The sequence below is a fragment of the Oryctolagus cuniculus genome, chromosome 1 (assembly GCF_964237555.1).
Source record: "Oryctolagus cuniculus chromosome 1, mOryCun1.1, whole genome shotgun sequence".
NCBI classification, from domain to species: domain Eukaryota; kingdom Metazoa; phylum Chordata; class Mammalia; order Lagomorpha; family Leporidae; genus Oryctolagus; species Oryctolagus cuniculus.
The window spans coordinates 211,888,797-211,905,304 of record NC_091432.1 but is presented as its reverse complement, the minus strand read 5'-3'; the positions used below and the strand labels follow the sequence as shown (position 1 = coordinate 211,905,304).

At 43.0% G+C, this 16,508-nt stretch overlaps 1 long non-coding RNA gene across 12 annotated transcripts in view; it reads left to right on the top strand.

Moving 5' to 3' along the window:
• LOC127490509 (uncharacterized) overlaps positions 1 to 16,508 on the top strand; it is a 604,070-nt gene that overhangs the window by 578,504 nt on the left and 9,058 nt on the right. For 5 of the 12 annotated variants that reach the window (XR_011381435.1, XR_011381434.1, XR_011381452.1 and 2 more), the window contains 2 exons: positions 13,170 to 13,288; positions 13,464 to 13,567. The exons of 5 other annotated variants lie outside the window; for them this stretch is intronic. This is a non-coding gene — a long non-coding RNA (uncharacterized lncRNA). The remainder of the gene's footprint in view (positions 1 to 13,169; positions 13,289 to 13,463; positions 13,568 to 16,508) is intronic. 2 more of the 12 variants (XR_011381454.1, XR_011381451.1) reach the window with 1 other exon arrangement.

Genomic DNA, 16,508 nt, shown 5'->3' with positions numbered 1-16,508 from the left:
GGGGTCTCAGAAAAGAAGAAAAGCTCATGCTTCACCCTCATTTTGTGCAGCTTCATTCTAATTTTTATCACATCTTTTCTCTTGCTGCATTAAAGCAAATCAACATTTCAGATCCCACTTTATTCAGAATTCTTGTCTTTGTTTTACCTACGCAACATCTCTCTCTCTCTCTCTCTCTCTCCTCTCCCTTTTAAATGAAGTAATTTACAAGAAAATAAGGAAAGCTCTGTCTTCTAAGTTCCATGAACCAGCCCCAGAATTAGAGCATGGGACTGAGGAAGTGAGACTGAAGACCCTCAAACACCTCTCTCTGTTCTTTATGACTGTCTTCTGGGAAACCTATCCTAGTAGAAGCTTCTGATCCCCTGAGTCTGGTTCTGTCCATCTGTGGTTTCCACAGCTACTGCTCTGAGCCTTCCATCTGTATCCTTGCAGCCTGGACACAGTACCTCAGATTCAAAAGAGTATTTTGTCCATATAACATTGCTTTTCCCTGATCTCTTTTTCATTCATAAGGCTTTATCAGCATGCAACTTATTTAACTCTGCTCAGAACATTTGAACAAGGTCCAAAGCTGTGAAGATAATCCTTAAGTTAAAAATGAGAGAAGATATCATTTCTGATGACCCCAATCAGTGGTAGATCTTGTTGGCTTTTTGGTCCTGCAGGGAAGCTATGCCTTCAGGGTTTAGTGATTTATGTCCACAAGAAGAGTGGCTCTCAGTCTGTGGCTTTGGGCTACTACGGCTGACTTGCTAGTCTTTCTCAAACTTAAAATGACTTCCCTGAATTGTGTGGTTTCCCATGATTAGGAGAGATATTCATCATTTCCAGTGCTCTGAGTTTTCTCTGTCTTCAGTTGTTAAGAGGAAGATAACATTTGTTGTTTGTGTTAGCTTCTCTTTCCTTGGTAGATAAAGCCATTCACAGCATCATCGTGCTGTGGATACAAATGGGCCCAGTGCTTGGGTACTGGGAATCACTGATAGAGGGGAAAGAATTCATATTGGGCAGGAGCAGAGTTTTGCATGAGATAGGCAGTCAATATATGTTCATCAATTGGATAGATCTAGTGTTTTGTTCTTGTTTTGTGTCTGCCTCTAAGTACCTTGACCTTGGACAAGTCACTCTTACTTAGGCTTCAATGTCCTCATCGGTAAACTGCATTTGATAATATCACAGATGGTGTATCCAAATATATATAGCAGCCAAATGGGTAATAGATGAGACACCACTTAAGATTGTCATCAGTGAGGTGATTTTGGAAAATATTGCCCTTAAGAATGATCTCAGCCGTATGGTCCAGCATACTCACTTTACAAATGATAAAACAGAGATCCAGAAAGGAGAAAGACTGTAATTGTTCCCTGGGTCTCCAGTCCACTTTACTCTAACCAGGTTTTCTCAAACACCTAGGAACCACAACAGTGTCCCTAGGCAATGAGAAAACAGTCCACCAGGGTCACATTCAGAAAAGGGTTGCGACAGAGTAAACCATCCCTGAGAGATCAAAGCAGGAGGTAGGGCAATGTCACAGGCCCTGAATGAAAATGGGAAGAAGAGATGCTCCTGGAAAGTCAGATTCTCAAGTAGATGCCCAATGTTTTAGACTAGAACAAGGATTGGCAAGTGTTTCCCATAAAGGGCCACGGAAGAAATGGTTTGGCCTTTGTAGGTCATACTGTCTCTGTTGCAGCTACTCTGCTGTTGTGCAAAACCAGCCACACGTAATTCATGAATGAATGCAAATTTCAAAGAATATTGCTCTTCCTTGATTTTTTTCAATCATTTAGAAAAAGGGAAAACATTGTAAGTTTATAGGCTATACAAAAATGCCAAATAGTTTGCTGACACCAGGAATAGAGGTACAGTCACCAGAAAGAGACAAAATATCTCCTAGGTTAGCAAGACAGTGAAATAGCCAAGATGTTCCCAACTCTGAAAAATTTCATACCAGTAAGAAAGGAATCAAGTCTACCAATTAAACTCCAGATGCAAAGACATAGGAGAGTCCCACAGCAATCATGACAGTGTCCATTCCTTCATGACACAGGGGAGGCAATCCTGTTCAATAGAGGTGGCATTGGAATTCAACCTTTTAAAGTTCATTTTGTAATTTAAATGATATCACAAGCCATGTTCATTTAAGATTTCTCTTTAAATTAAAAAAAATTTATATCCATGTATACATGAAATTCATTCATAGTTTTTTCATAACAAATGTTTTTCATGACCTTCTTGAAAATTTCTTATTATGAAAGAACTATGCTTAGGTTTAAATATTTTTACATCAAAATAAGCTTATCTCTCAATTCCATTTTTTTCATGAATTTTTGAACTCTGTGTGTGTGTGTGTGTGTGTGTATGTGTGTATAATTATCTGGTTACTTCTTACCTTAACTCTTTGCTAGCTCAATGACCTCAATGTACTTTTTCTAGTTCATTTGTAAAGTGGAGGTGATAAAAGTACCCATTTTAATGGATTATTTCAAGAGGTACATGAAATATCTGATACATAGAAAGTATCAAATATGTAGAAAATGGCCCATAGCAATTCTCATTATAGTTGGTGTTTGTATTATGTGAAAATATACATGAATACGTGGCTATAATATGTATATTAATCATATGATGGATGATGGGACTTCAAAAAGATTGCAGGAAAATGAAACTAAAAAATAAATTGAATTTGTGCAAAAATTTGAAATCATGCATAGTTTTTCCTAATACTCATTTGTCATAAACTTTTTTAAGGTCCTTCATATAAATAAACAGGAAATATCTATCACACGAGAGATCCTCTTATAAATGCTGTTTTGAAATTTGTTATTTTCTCATTGATACATTATGACAATATAGAGTAGAGGATAAAAAGATGGCTTCTGCCATCTGCCTATATGCATCAGAATGACAGCTCTATTTTTTTAAGATTTATTTATTTATTTGAAAGAGTCACACAGAGAGAGGGGAAGATAGAGATAGCTCTCCCATCCGCTGATTCACTTCCTGGATGGCCTCAACGGTTAGGACTGGGGCAGGCCTAAGGCAAGAGCCAAGAGCATCTGCCCACTCTCCCACGTGGATGCAGGGCCCAAGGACCTGGGTCATCTTCTGCTGCTTTTCCCAAGGCATTAGTAGGGAGCTGGATCTGAAATGAAGCAGCCAGGATGTGAACTGGGGGCCATATGGGATGCCAGCAATGTAGGCCGTGGCTTCACCAGTTATGCCAAACTTGGACCCCTGTCAGCTCCATTTTTAAGATTTTGGTTCCGTTATTTCAATTCTCTGAATCATAGGTCATCTTTTATAATAGGATGATAAAAACAGTGCCTATCACACAGAGCAGTTCTGAGGATTAATGAGAAGATGTAAAATATAAAATCTTTAACACACCTTAGATCCAAATAAATAAAAGTCATTAACATAAAGCTCAGTTTGTAGTAAGTGCTATAGCTCAGATATTAGTTTAAGGACTCTTGTCTTAGAAAGGATAGTGGTGTATTTATTTATTTGAAAGGCAGAGCATCAGAAAGACATTGGGAGACAGAGAGTGACAGAGAAAGATCTGCCTTCCACTGAATCACTTCCCAAATGTCCCGAACAGCCATGGCTGAGCCAGGCTGAAGACAAAAACCAGAAATCCCATCTGGATCTCCCACATTGGTGGCAGGGGCCCAAGCCCTTGACCCATTTTCTGATGCCTTCCCAGGTGCAGGGAGCTAGATTGGAAGTGGAGCAGCCAGGACTCAAATTGGCACTCCAGTATGGGATGCTGGCATCACAGTTGGTGCCTTATCCCACTGTGCCACACTATTGGCCTTAGTTCCATGCATGTCTTAAAGGTTTGGTGCCCAAAGTTTTATCTTAAGACTAGGAGATTAGTATGGCAACTTAACCCACTTGTGGTGTCTGAAGTGATGGGACGGGCTTTAGATTGAATCACAGAGGCTTTATCAGGAAGAACCTCATAGACAAAACAGCGAGTATGATCCCTGCCTGTCTCTTCTTCCTGGCTCATCATGTGAGCCTTCCTCCATCTGAGTTCCATTCTCCACCACTGCTACCCTCATCAGATGCCAAACTCATGGGCTCAGCCTATCCTGGACTGCAAACCCCAACACTGGAGGCCAAAATTGACCTCCTTCCTTTATAAATAACCTCCCTCAGGTAGTTGTTACAGTGACCACAGCTGACTAATATAGTAAATAACTCAATAGCATTCTAAAGTTCAACATGTATTCAAAATTAGAATGACGTAGAATATTTATTTAGCTTTTCCATAAAATTCTTAGTATGGTAGCAAGACAGAACACATGGGAAAAATATGTCTGAGGAGAAGAAGAAGAGCTATTTAAAATTGCCTCCCATGACAGGAACAATAGAATATCTCCAAAGTGAGCCTGTCACTTAGCTGTCAGCATAATGCATTGCATTAATCAGCACCAGCAACAAAGCAGTTTTCAAAAGTAGCATCTTTTCAAAGACATTACTAAGCATGAACCTGGATTGTCTCCAGATTACTGTGCTAATTAGGCTGTGGGTATGCTTTCAAAAGGCAACTTGAGACCTATTTAAACCATAAATTATTCACTTTTTAAATGATCTCACTGATGTATGGAACTTTCTTAAACAGAAGCCCTAACTTCCTTCATGATTTATGGAGTCATTCTTGACGTCTAAGATTTGGTGGGTTGATTTATTGCAGCTTTCATTTTGTACTGGGATTTAATGTGTGCATAGGGCAATCTGAGTTAATTTCAGAAAATGTGAGCGTCTGCAGGTACAACAAAAAGGAAGGTGTCAGTGTCGCCAAAAGAGCTAGTCCGAAAGTGAAAACTTAAGTCATTCATCATGTTAGTAGATGTGTTTCTGCAGCATCAGGCAGCTCCTGTGGGCAGAGTTCTGTTGAATTGATCAGCTGGTGCCGCAGAGACACTAAGTGAGATGATAGGCAGCCCCCACACAGCAGGTTACTCCACTCCTGTGTCACAGTCAGTTGTGCCACTTGCTGAGGGTTTGCCATGTGCCAGCAGCTTCCAGCATTTCTCTTGGACACTTTAAATCTACAGAACACGATGAGGAAGATGACACAATCACACTGTTGGAAGTGAGGGAATTCAAACTCAACAGTTTCAGTGGTCGCACAGCCTGAAATGCAGTGCTTGGGTTCTACTCTGCCCTTCCCCAATCACCTGCCTCCTAAATTTTAAAAAAGATTTCCCTCCCTTTCCTCCTCTTTCCCTGTCCTCCCTCCATCCTTCCCCTCTTTCCTTCCTCCCTCCCTTCTTTTCTTTCTCCCTCCTGCCTTTACCTTCCCTCCCTTTCCTTACCAAGTGAATACCCTGTTTAAGGATAAAATACAAAAACCTTGTCTTTTAATGTCTGAGTCGTCATGTGTGCCTGTGTGTGCACTTTGTGTGGAGGTGCGTGTTCTTTTTCAATGGAAACACCAACCCCATAATAAGGCTGATGAGTAAATTAATCTCTATTAAAAGTATTTTGAAACACTCATTTTCTTCAAAGAGAAACCATGAGAGAATTATGTAAACTCCACTGCATGCCATATTTTTACGTCAAAGATCATTTTAAATTATACCACTTAGGAGAGGGAATTCCATGTAAACTTGACTGGGTGCCACACTTACTGCGTCAAAGTTGCTTTCCAAATTGTAATGCTTATTAGAGTCTTCATGTTTTATAGTTACTTAGTCACCATCTGTCTCCTTGAAGGAGGAGTGAGCTCCTTAATATAAAAAATCATATCTAAATCTCTTTTATGTACCCCAGAACTAAGTCAAAGAGAAAAGGACTAAGAAAATGCGATGACCTGTAGATAATTGTTTGGGTCCCAGCTCTAATGAATACGTTATTTCTGGGTTCCTCTGTGGGTTGTACAGCCTTTGGTGCCTTGCTAAGATAGTACAGGACATAGATATGGTGAATAGTTCTTCTCATGGTTCATCCACGTTTAACACAGCAAAACAGCACACAGTTGGGGCAAAGCAAAGAATGACTCTTTAGCCTGGAGCACAAGATTTTGGTGTCAACGTGAGTGCCCAGTAGCCAATGAAATTTAAACTCTGATTAATTAGCTTTACTGATTCCTTTTATGTTATTACTGGTGAAGCAAACAAAATACAGTGTACTGAATTCCAAGGCCATGGCTGCCTCTTCAGGTATCAAAATGCAAAATCCTTTCTCTGCCTTTCTAATCACCAGGGATAAAATGCCAGAGAAAACATAGTTCCTATATTGACAGATTTCTTTAATAAGCAAATAAATATTCAACTCACAAACCCTTAAAAATGGTGAAATGAGAACAAAATACTTTATAAACACAGACATAAATGAGCCTAAATTCTCTTAGGAAGCATACTTTCAGACTAGACTCCACCCCCACATCTGAGTATATAATATCTAAAAGAGATAAACCTAATTCCAGTAATGCGGAATGATAAAACTGAATGGATAGAGAAGATATAGCAAGAAAATACAATGAAAAGGAAAGCAAGAATTGCAATACCAATATAAGATAAAGTAGAAGGAAATAAAAAATTGATTAGAAAAAATGGACTCAAGGGGAAGTGGAAAAAAGGTCAATAATCAGCAGGGTTTTTTTTTAAGATTTATTTATTTGTTTAAAAGAGTTACACAGAGAGAGGAGAGTCAGAGAGAGAGAGAGAAAGAGAGGTCTTCCATACATTGGTTCACTCCCTAAACACAACGGCCAGAGCTGGGCTGACCCGAAGCCAGGAGCCAGGAGCTTCTTCTGGGTCTCCCATGGAGGTGTTGGGGCCCAAGGACTAGGGCCATCTTCCACTGCTTTCCCATTTCATAGCAGAGAGCTGGATTGGAAGTGGAGCAGCCGGGATTCAAACCGGTACCCATATGGGATGCCAGCACTGCAGGTGGCGACTTCACTCACTACGTCACAACGCCGGACCCAGCAAACAGTTTTAAAAAGTTGTCAAATCATTAAACATAAAAAATTCTAGTCTAAGGCCAGCACTGTGGCTCAATAGGCTAATCCTCCGCCTAGTGGCACCGACACACCTGGTTCTAGTCCCGGTCGGGGCACCGGATTCAGTACCGGTTGCTCCTCTTCCTGTCCAGCTCTCTGCTGTGGCCCGGAAGTGCAGCGGAGGATGGCCCAAGTCCTTGGGCCCTGCACCCGCACGGGAGACCAGGAGAAGCACCTGGTTCCTGGCTTTGGATCAGCGCAGCGTGCCGGCAGCAGCGGCCATTGTGGGGTGAAAGGAAGACCTTTCTCTCTGTCTCTCTCTCTCTCACTGTCCACTCTGCCTGTCAAAAAAAAAAAAAAAAATCTAGTCTAAATAATTCAACTTTAAATTTTTATATACTTTTAAAAAATATATATTTATTTATTTGAAAGGCAGAGCATCGTGGGGGAGGGAGAAGGGAAGAGAGAGAGACAGAGAGATCTTTCATCCACTAGTTCATTCCCCAGCTACACACAACAGCCATGTCTGGGGCAGGCTGAAGACAGGAGGCAGGAACTCCATCTGGGACTCCCACGTGGGTGGTAACTGTCATCTGCTGCCTCCCATGATGGACATTAGCAGGAAGTTGTATCAGAAGTGGAGGGGCCAAGACTCAAACTGGCACTTCAGTACAAGATGCAGGTGTTCCAAGCAGTGTTTTAACCCACTGTGTCAACAACGTCTGGGCATAGACTATTTTTTTAAGAATAATTAATATGTGCAGTAAAACGTAACAGAAGGTACAGAAATTTCTCGTATGCCTCCAAACATGCATGGCTTCTCCTCTTTTCAGTGTCTTTCACCAGAGTAGTATGTTTGTTGTAAGGGATGAACATGCATTGACACACCATTGTCCCATATTCATGGTTTACATTAGAGTTCACTCTTGGTGGTGTACATTCTGTGGGGTTGGACGCATTCATACCAACATAAGTCCGCCATTATAGTTTCACTGCCCTAAAAATTCTCTGGGTTATACCTCTTCATCTCCCACTCCCTGCTTCCTGGAAACTTATGACCCATCAATTATGCTCCTTGGTTTTTGCCCAAAGGATTTAAAACTTTTAATAAGCAAATTCCATAGAAACACTTCAAAACTTAGAAAAAGATAACATTCAGCTTTATAAAGTAATAAAGTTTTAGCATTGAAATGTGGACAAAAATAACAGACACAAAAATTCAAGTCTATCTCATGTATATATGAAAAATTTTAAAGTTCTACATAAAACACTAGTAAAATAAATTTAGCAAAATATTAAAGGAACCATGCATCATGGTTGAGTTTTTGAGAGGAATATAATAATAATTCCATACTGGTAGAATCACTGCTATAGCACATTACATTATTCAACCAAAGGGTGAAAATGACACATGAGAATTTCCATAACTGACCTTCAGTCAGGGGATTAGATAGCATTCATTTTAATTTTTGATACTAAAAAATCATTATTCACTGAGATTGGAGAATATGGCAATAATATTGGAGATATAGGTATAAGCCATGGCTACAGTTTGATAGTGAACACAGGAGAAGTCAACTACTACTCTATGGAGTGTTTAAAAAGAATGCTGCCCAGTACCACACTTCTGCATTGGACTGTAGAAAACCATCCAGTGAATCTTCTCAGATGGAAATCTAAATGTTGGCCAAATATACAATAGGCCATTTGAACTTGATTTGTTTTCTGTCCAACACTAATCTTTGCCCAAACTTTCCATCAAATGTACTAGACATCACAGTTTTAAATTCTGGGAACCCAGAGTAATGGTACAATTCCAAAGAAAAGATCTGCTACTCAATGTTTCTGTATGACTTTATTATAACCCCATCTGTGAAGTCATCTATGTATATATCACTGTGCAAAATGTGAAAACAACTATTACTGTTTAAGTTTGGTACTATTTTTTTTTGACAGGCAAAGTTACAGAGAGAGAGAGAGAGAGAGAGAGAGAGAAAGGTCTTCCTTGCATTGATTTACCCCCCAGGTGGCCGCTAAGGCCTGCGGGCTGCGCCGATCCAAAGCCAGGAGTCAGGTGCTTCCTCCTGGTCTCCTATGTGGGTGCAGGGCCCAAGCACTTGGCCCATCCTCCACTGCCTTCCCAGGCCATGGCAGAGAGCTTGACTGCAAGAGGAGCAAACGGGACAGAACCGGCGCCCCAAATAGGACTAGAACCCGGGGTTCAGGCACTGCAGGCGGAGGATTAGCCTAGTGAGCCACGGCACCAGCAGTACTATGTTTTTTATGATAGCCTGTGTTGTAGGTTGAATTGTGTCTGTAAAAGTTGATGTATTAAAACTTAACCCCAGTACCTGTGAAGGAGGTTTTAATCAGAAATAAAGTCTTTGCTATTATAATCAAGTTAGATGAAGACATATAAGATTAGGTTGGATTCTAAGCCAGTGATGTGTTTTTATGAATTAGGGAAATTGAGGATGCAGACAAATTTAGGGATGATAGCCATGTGAAGACAGTGCCAAAGACAGCCTCTGTCACAGCCAAGAAACACCTAGTGTTCCTAGAACCTGGACAACACCAGACAGGATTCTTCTTAGGGGCTTTGCAAGGACACATGTTTTGCCACCACTTTGATTTTAGACTTCTAGCCCCCAGAACTGTAGGAGAATACATTTCTCTTATTTTAGGAACCTACCATGTGGTACTTTGTTATGAAAGCTCTATGAAACATATAACCTATAATGACTAGGTCCTGTATTTGTAAGCTTTTCATTGCTTTACAATAGCTGAGAGAAGCAACATAGGAAGATATATGGTTATTTGAGCTTACAGTGTGAAGGTTCACAGTCCAGGACTGGGCAATCCCCTTAGCCTGGCATCTGGTGGAGGCTGATACTAGTAGGGCAGGTGGGGAGGAATGGCGAGCCAGGAGGCAGACAGAGGATATATGACAGACGGGGCTTAAAGAATCAGCCCCTTGGGAGAACTATCTTCCAAGGACAAGCCCCGAACCTAAGAACCTCCCACTGGGTGTAGCTCTCAGATACCATACTTAGATCAAGCCTTCACCCTAATCATTCAAATTAATCCATTACTCATTAACGTAAGAGTTTGGGGACTAACACCTCAATAGATGGCCTTTGTAGGACATCTACACTATTATAACAGTAAGTGCTGTGTACTTGACCATGATTTTTAATCCTCAATACTAGTTTTAATGAGCTGTGATTATTTTAAAATCTGTATATGGATGAAATGGTCATTTTTTCCATTAAATTATTGTTTATAGTTATCTATATTCCCACTAAACTAGGGACTTTTTGCTTTTTACTTGTTAAACTTCTTACTAGGTGAAGTATTAAGCCTTTGTACTGTAATGTAAATTTAAAATATGTTATCTCAAAAAAAAATAGGAAGGAGAGTGGAGGCAGGAGAGGGAGGGAACAATTGAATGTCACTATGTTCTTAGGATTATATCTACATCTGTTAAAAACTAATTGAAATTTTAAGTTTGAAAAATTTTGGGGCCAGTGCTGTGGTTAAGCTTCTGCTTGTAGAACCAGCATCCCATATGGGCACCAGTTTGAGTCCTGGCTGCTCCACTTTTGATCCAGCTCCCTGCTAATGGCCTGGAAAGGCATTAGAGGGTGGTCCAAGTACTTGGGCCCCTGGACTTACTTGGAAGATCCTGTAGAAACTCCTGGCTCCTGGCTTTGGATTGGTTCAGCTCTGGCGATTGTGGCCATTTGGGGAGTAAACAGGCTGATAGATCTTTCTCTCTGTTTCTCCCTCTCTCTTTCTCTCTGTCTCTTTAACTCTGCCTCTCAAATAAATCTTTAAAAAAACTTTAAAAAAAAAAACAGTGCTTATTGCAGTTATTCAAAGAAATGCTTTAACAGAAACTCAATTTCTAATTTTTAAGTAGAAAATAATGCTATCAATAATTTCCTGGTTTTGGCTGGCGCAGTGGCTCACTAGGCTAATCCTCTGCCTGTGGCGCCGGCACCCGGGGTTCTAGTCCCAGTCGGGGCGCCAGATTCTCTCCCAGTTGCTCATCTTCTAGTCCAGCTCTCTGCTGTGGCCAGGGAGTGCAGTGGAGGATGGCCCAAGTGCTTGGGCCCTGAACCCGCATGGGAGACCAGGAGAAGCACCTGGCTCCTGCCTTCGGATCAGTGCAGCGCGCCAGCCGCAGTGGCCACTGGGGGGTGAACCAACGGCAAAGGAAGACCTTTCTCTCTGTCTCTCTCTCTCACTGTCCACTCTGCCTGTCCAAAAAAAAATTTCCTGGTTTAGTCCTTTATATAAATTTTTAAAAGCTGAAAGCCATCCCGGCAGAAGGGATGCACACGCCAAAGAGTTGATGATAACAGGGACTGCTTGAGGAGCAGCAAGTGGGACAATTCATCACATGTTTGCAGCCAAAAGCTCCCATTAAAATGCTCATTCAAGGTTCTGTGGTTGTGGTGTAGCAGGCCAAGTCTATGCCTGTGGTGCTGGCATCCCATATGGGTGCTTGTTCTGCTTACGTCCTGGGAAAGCAGTGGAATATGGTGAAGATGGCCTGAGTGCTTGGGTCCCTGAAATCAAATGGGAGACCTAGAAGAAGCTCCTGGATCCTGGCTTCAGATTGGTCCAGCTCCAGTCATTGTGGCCATTGGGGAATGAACCAGCAGATGGAAGACCTTTCTCTCTGTGTGTTCCTCTCTGTATGTAACTCTACCTCTCAAACAAATAAAAATAAAATTTTAAAAAGTCTATTAAAATTAATAAAAGCTTTTGAGTTATGTAGATGAAGTTGATCAAGATCTTCATCAGTATCAGTAGTTAGTACAGTGGAGTTAAGTAGAACCTTTGCTCGTATCACTTAGAAGACCACGTCTGGGAGAAGAGTTGGGTGATGTTTGTGGAGTGGGTGGTGACGGCGTGTGTATTGGGCTGTCAAGGAAGCCTGGACCAGGGACGACTGAAGATCAGTTCCCTCGGGTCCTCACTGACTACCATGGGCACACATTTTACTGGGCCTGGTGGTGCACCACCATGTGGCACTGTGGTTCTGGAAAATGCTGTGCTGAACAAGGTTGTCAACTTTCTCTTGAACACTTACGCTCTTGGAATAGATTCTTCTCTCCTTTGAAGGGTTTAATAGTTTTCATGTCTTTTTCATGATTAGTTGATATAGTCTAGTGGAATGAGCCATCATATGGTAGAAGGAGTTGTGGGACTGGATTTCAAAGGTCTAGGCAGTGATTCTTTGTAACGTTTTACATACTTGTGCCCTGAGTGTTTTCACAATAGACTTGAAACACTTTGAAATAAAAATACCAGGTGGGACAGATGTTTGGCACAGTGGTTCAGCCACTGCTTGGGATGCCCACATCCCATATTGGACAGCCTGGATTTGATTCCAGCCTCCTGCCAATGTGCAGGCTGGGAGCCAGCAGGTAATGGGTCCCTGATACCTATGTGGGAGACCCAGATAGAGTTCTTGGTCCCCTGGCTTTAGCCTGGGCTATCCTTGGCTGTTTCATCCGTCTGAGTAGTGACCCAGTGAGTGAAAGATGTCTTTATGTCTCTTACTGTATGTATTTCATGCTCTGTCTTTCTACCCTTTCCAATCAAAAAATGAAAATAATTTTCTCAAAAGTTAAAGAGAAAAATAAATAAATCTCAGAGTAAAACTAAAACTCATTCAGACACAGATACTTTAAATAAGATTAAAGTGCAATTTTTTGAACTATTCTTTATTTTCTTCATTTATTCAAACAGCAAGAAAATTTAGTAATTACCTAAATAACATGAATAGGTAGTCTTTTTTATCTAACTTGGGGAACTAACAAGGTAAATCTTTGAAGCCAATGCTGAATAAACAAAAATATGTATTTTATTTTAAATTACAATTCTGATTCATTTATCTGTGAGTGAACTTCCCTAGTACTCTGTGTCCTAGAACAATGGGCATACTTCTTCACACTGATCAGAAAGAGTCATCTTATAGGTAAAAGTGTGACATGATCCACCTTACTTTACTATTGCCTATATCACGTAAAGACTGGGTTTTGGGAGTTGCATTTTCTTCTGAGCACTTAGGTGTCACCTGGCAAAAACTAATTTATCATAAGAGTGACCAGGCTTCATAGAGACTTTGCATGACTGAGAGAAGCAAGGATAGTGCAGGTTTTAACCAATATTGTCTTTTTTTCTTTTTCATGAGAAATCATTGAGCATCTAATAGTGTTTTCAAACTTCATTGGAAAATCTGGAGCAAAAGTTACAAACATGCAAACGTCAAGGGTCAAATCAAACTCTCTTTTCCAGCAAGTTAAGCGGCTGGTAGGTGCCTTTGACTTTGAGTTTCCTCTCTCCTGGAGAAACTCCCAACCCTGAGAACTTCTGAATGTGTGAAAACCAGAGGCGCTCAGCGCTGAGATTCTTCGTGGTAAATGATTTGTGGTTTGGCATTCAGAGTTGTTAAAAGTTGTGCCTGTGTTGCTTCACTTCCCCACAGTCTGGCTTCCTCCTGCTGGTATTCATCTCCAGTCAGTTAGCAAGTCCTGGTTGTGCCTACGTACATGAGTGAGTGATGGATGAGTCCAGGATTGAGCCTAAAAGGTATCTTCTTCTATACTATATTATTTCATTAATAAAAAGACAATTTTTTCATTTATGTTTTTTTTTCTGGCCTGCATATAGTTTAAGGGAACATGGATTTTCAATAAAAGTTATCTTTAGCAATTCAATTATTCAATAAAATTATAAAAATATATATGGTATTTCATATTTTGTTAGGTAGAGAAACTAATGGCTTCTTTACTAAGTCTTTTTTTTTTTTTTTTTTTTTTACTTGACAGGTAGAGTTATAGACAGTGAGAGAGAGAGACAGAGAGAAAGGTCTTCCTTCCATTGGTTCACTCCCCAAATGGCTGCTATGGCCGGCGCTGCGCCGATTCAAAGCCAGAAGCCAGATGCTTCTTCCTGGTCTCCCATGTGGGTGCAGGGGTCCAAGCACTCGGGCCATCTTTCGCTGCCCTCCCAGGCCATAGCAGAGAGCTAGATTGGAAGAGGAGCAGCCGGGACTAGAACCCTGCGCCTATATGGGATGCTGGCACCACAGGTGGAGGATTAACCTAGTGAGCCAGGGCACCGGCCCTTTACTAAGTCTTAGGGTTGAATAAATGACTGAAAGACCATGCTTTGTATTAAAGGTATGATCTTTCTTTGTCTTTTTCTTTTCCAACCTAAGTTGTCAAATACATGTGTGACCAAAATCCCAGTTGTCGCTCCCCCTCTTCGTGGAGGAACGACACAGGACCCTGCGCTGTTCTTTCGTCTGCTCGGCCCTCCCCGGGTTTGCTGCTGGTTCTTCCCGGGTTGGCTACTATCCCTTCCACCTCCGTGGAAGGGCAGTTCCCCCTGGCCGCATTCCCCACTTCCGCAGGGGAGCGGCACACCGCCGGCCGGCTTTCTCGGGGGCTGCACGGGTTCCCTTAGATGTTCCCCATAGATGTTCCTGGTGCATGCCGTCTCTCTCCTCCTTTATAGTCCTCTTCCGCCAATCCTAACTCGGCTGCCCACACGCCGAGTACGCTGCTCTCCAATCAGGAGCAAGTCCTACAGTTAATTGGTTGAACTGGAGGCAGCTGTGCGGAAGCTGTTTACTTCTCTCCCAGCGCCATATTGTGGGAGAGCAGATGCATAGAATAAGTCTTAATTCCAGTAACAGTCTAGTCCGGTCTGCTCCCCACAGATCCCCCTTTCTTTTTATTTTTGGCGTTGATACGCGCCTGTCTTCGGTGTCCCGCGGCACACACTCTGCTCTACTTGCTAGAGTTGCCACAGGCTCTTACAAGTCCTATCAGGCAAACCGAATCCGGGTCCTCTCTTCGCCATGTTGTGAGGAGGTTTTTAGGCGCTGATGCGTGCCTGTGTTCGGTGCCCTGCAGCGCATGCTCTGCTCTGCCTGCAGGTGTTTACAAAACCTATCAGGCAAACCGAATCCAAGCCTTCTCATTGCCTTTTTGTGGGGAGGCCTTACTGATGTTAATTCGTGCCTGTCTTCGGTGACCTGCGGCTCATACTCTGGTCGAGCTTTGCTGGCGCTTACCGCCTTAAATCAGGCAGACCGAATCCAAACCTCCTAATTGTTGCATTGTGGGGAAGCTTTACTGATGTTAATTCGTGCCTGTCTTCGGTGACCTGCGGCGCATAAGCTGCTAGCTGCCCGCAGGTGCTCATCGCCTCACTTGATTAGGCAGACCGAATCCAAGCTCTCACATTGCAGTGTTGTAGGGAGGCCTTTTTATTTCTCTATTTCTCTATCTCCGGGCATTCCTATTTCTCCCATTTTACTTCTATCTTCCAGCATTCCTATTTTTCTCACTTTACTTCTAAAACTTCTGTTTCTCTTATCCCTGCGGCTTTCTGGCACCTCGCCCCGCCGGCGGGTTCCCGGCTCTGCGCCGCTTCAGCCCGCGCGCCTCTCTCATCTGCGCAGCTTCCCGGCTTTGCGCGGCTCGGCTTCGCGCGCTCCGCGGTCTCCACGCTTAACCCTTTCGCGTCTGAACCACAGCCTCGCGCCAGCCCCGTTCCCTATCTATTCACGCCCCGTGCTCTCTGCACGCGGCGGCTTCCGCGAGTAACACAGCGTAGCTCACGTGTCCGCCACTAGCATTCAATCTAAGTTCCCCGGGCTAGCCTGGCGAATTCAACCCAGCGTACGTCTCCGCCCCACGGTTTGGCTTCCCGTCCTTTGCTCCCCGGGCTAATCAGACGGATCCCAACCTGGCTCACGTTTCAGCTTCTGGTTTCAACTTTTCGCCCCCTATTCCCGGGCTAACTTGAGAATCCCAAAGTGGCTTTCGTGTCTGCCTCGGCCTGCCCCCCGCGGCTTCAATTTCCCTAACACTTTTCTCTACCCGGTATGTTTCCCTAAGCTTTCCTCCAACAATACTCCTCCCTCATTTCTCCTGGCCTCTCCCCACAGTCCGCATCCGAGCCTGTTTGTTCTAGCTTTCACTTTCGCTTTCGACCTTAGAGATTTCTCCCAGCTTCCCCCCGTAGTCCGTATCTGAGTCTATGCCTAGGCTTTCAATAGCTTCTTCCGGCACCCTTTTTCGTCCGGCTTTTCCCTAGGCTGTTTGCTAGTCTCTCTCTCCGGTAATTTCCCACTTCTTCCCGTTTCTTCCCTCTTAAGTTTGCTATCCGTCCTAGGTTTCCTATCCGAGCTAGGTTTCCTATCCGAGTCAAGTTTCCTATTCGAGTCACGGCACCATTATGTCGCTCCCCCTCTTCGTGGAGGAACGACACTAAGCCCTGCCTAGGCTTCATATCCGAGTCACGGCACCATTATGTCGCTCCCCCTCTTCGTGGAGGAACGACACAGGACCCTGCGCTGTTCTTTCGTCTGCTCGGCCCTCCCCGGGTTTGCTGCTGGTTCTTCCCGGGTTGGCTACTATCCCTTCCACCTCCGTGGAAGGGCAGTTCCCCCTGGCCGCATTCCCCACTTCCGCAGGGGAGCGGCACACCGCCGGCCGGCTTTCTCGGGGGCTGCACG